Below are 2,539 nucleotides of genomic sequence, written 5' to 3'. Positions count from 1 at the left end.
TACTAACGAGTCCCAGACGAGTCCGAGTCCAAATACTAACGAGTCCGAGTCCAAATACTAACGAGTACCAGACGAGTCCGAGACCAAATACTAACGAGTCCCAGGACCCATGTAACAAAACTGTGGTTTATTTTATGCACTTACACCTCTTTACCACTAAAACTATTATTCTGGAATGGTTGCCGAGTTCAATTGCCCAGTTTGAGACAAGTCCAAGTCCAAATACTGGCGAGTCCGAGTCACGGTATTTTGCGCAGGAAACCGGGCGAAAATGAGCGCATCCCCCCGGGTGTCATGTGACAAAATACACAGTGCAGATTATGACATCATATCATCCAACTGTAGTATTCATTGACATCTGCAAAGAGAGAGACTGTGTGTTGAGTTTCTATTCTGTCGAAGTAACAAAAACACGACAACACATTTCTTAAAGCACAAATATTCCAAATACGACGAGAGTCCGTGGGAAGAGCATCGATTCCCGAACTTTAGGCAGCATCCAAATACACACTTGGCACATCTCAGATGAGACCATGCTCTCCCAAATAAACATACCCTACCCTTTGCCTCAGTGACATCTCCAAAAACTGCAGACACAACACTGTAGTCTGGGGGGGTGCCGATCCGTCACCAGAAACCCATCCGTAGGAAACAATAATCAAACAGAGTCAGTCCTCGTGTTTTAAACTGGGACTACAATTACAGCCACAGCAAACAAACCAGGTCCAGGGAGGGAGGATTTGGCATCACAACACACATTACAAGGATTTTCCCACAACCGGGAACTGACCCGGTGTTATGGGGGATCAGGACAACTAGAAGCCATCCAACTCCATATGGAGATGGATCCAAAATGGCTGCCCTGCATAGATTTGAGCAATGGGTTTTTACTAGAAATAGTTCAAAAATACGAGGTTCTGAATCTTGCACACTGACTAAAATACTCGTAGTAGTATCATCATTTACCCCCACCCAGGACAACATTTACTGGGGTATGTATCCCCCTAACTTGATCTCATGTGACCAGTGAACCCCTCCAGATGGATCAGGGACTTGATCTGCTACAGGGTTTCTTCTAAGCGTGATGTTGGCCCACGCAAGCTGCTTCTGCTAAGACAGCGTACGAAGACTTTTCCAAGTCCAGTGGGCCTTACGGGACCCTTTGGCAGGCCATTCTGGCCCACAGGCCGTATGTTTGACCCCCCTGGTCTACACCCTCCTACAACGGCGATGGCGGCGCCCGATTGGACGAGCGCTTGACGCGGGGCTGGCTCCTCCCCGATTTCAAAGCCGATCACAATGGCGGCTCGAACGACTTTACGTAAGTAGTTCAGCGAAATCTGTCTTTGGTTCAGACCAACAACAGCTGGCTGGGTTCAACTTTATGCAAATGAGGAGTCCCCACAACGCTCCCAGAATGCATTGCATCGCTGCTCCCATAGAAATGAATGGGACGCGTGGAAATGACGCTTCTGGGCCGTGGACCCGTTGTCCTGCTCCATGTCAATCATTGTCATGAAATCCAAATTACGTCCGCTGTTCTTCAATAAAATGATAAAACATGACCAAGTTGATGGGAGTGAGTCCTTTTATGAGCACAAAAAACATCTTGTATATATCCCGATCACGTTTTCACGCCTTATCCCGTAAAATGATCATAAACCGAGTCACTTCCTGCAACAGCTCCATTGTGATCCACACACCTGAGACAACAAATTCCCCTTTATATCTACACAAACACAGTGTAACGCACTAATCCGAAGCAGGAGAGATACCCGTGCATTCTGCAGATGCCAATAAGATAATAAGGAAGCAGGACAATCTGCTGTTTACATACTTAAACAGATAAAAACATGCATTTCTCAAAATGGGATGACACTGGGGTACTAGAAGCTGCCGGAAAGTGCTCGATACAGCATGACATGGCAGTATTTCAAGTGTTATAGTGCAGGAATAGCCCTTGATGGAACAGTCTTTGCTATGTGTGTGTGTGTGTGAGGGTGTGATATGGTTTAAAAGGACAGCATCAACTTGACACCAAGCTCCAACTAAAGCCCTAATAAAACCACAGTAGAATGACCTGAAAGATGTATTTAAACGCTTCAACGTGCAGTTTTGTTAACGTCTGCATCTCCAGATTTCCAAAATGTACTTCCCTTTGACGGGAGCTAGCCCTTCCAGGTCAAAATTGATGATGCGATGTTTTTGCTGTTTTTTCTGGATTTATCCGTCACTTTTTCCAGCTTTTGGTGCTTTAAAAAAAAAAAAAAAAAAAACTGAGCTCGTTCAATGATTGGTTTTACACTTATAATTTGGAATTCATGGCCAACAAACCTCATTTATATCAAATTGCACGTACGTTTTTAGTTAAAAAGGCAGAAATTATGAGTTATTTTGACTAATAGTCGAGATCAGAGGATGTTGAGTGGATCTCAGATGGGTAGATGTCTGAGTTTAGTCCGGATAAAAAATGCTATAAGATTAAATAAAACAACCCAAAAAAATCAATGAAAGTAATCATTAATTTTACCTGAAGAAC

The 2,539-nt window shown here is 44.0% G+C and overlaps 1 protein-coding gene across 1 annotated transcript in view; it reads right to left on the bottom strand.

Annotated features, from left to right (window-relative positions):
• Positions 1–2,539, bottom strand: part of sbf1 (SET binding factor 1) — a 68,074-nt gene that overhangs the window by 29,960 nt on the left and 35,575 nt on the right. The window lies entirely within an intron of this gene.

The sequence above is a fragment of the Etheostoma cragini genome, unplaced genomic scaffold (assembly GCF_013103735.1).
Source record: "Etheostoma cragini isolate CJK2018 unplaced genomic scaffold, CSU_Ecrag_1.0 ScbMSFa_1523, whole genome shotgun sequence".
Lineage (NCBI taxonomy): Eukaryota > Metazoa > Chordata > Actinopteri > Perciformes > Percidae > Etheostoma > Etheostoma cragini.
This window is presented reverse-complemented; position numbering and strand designations above follow the sequence as displayed.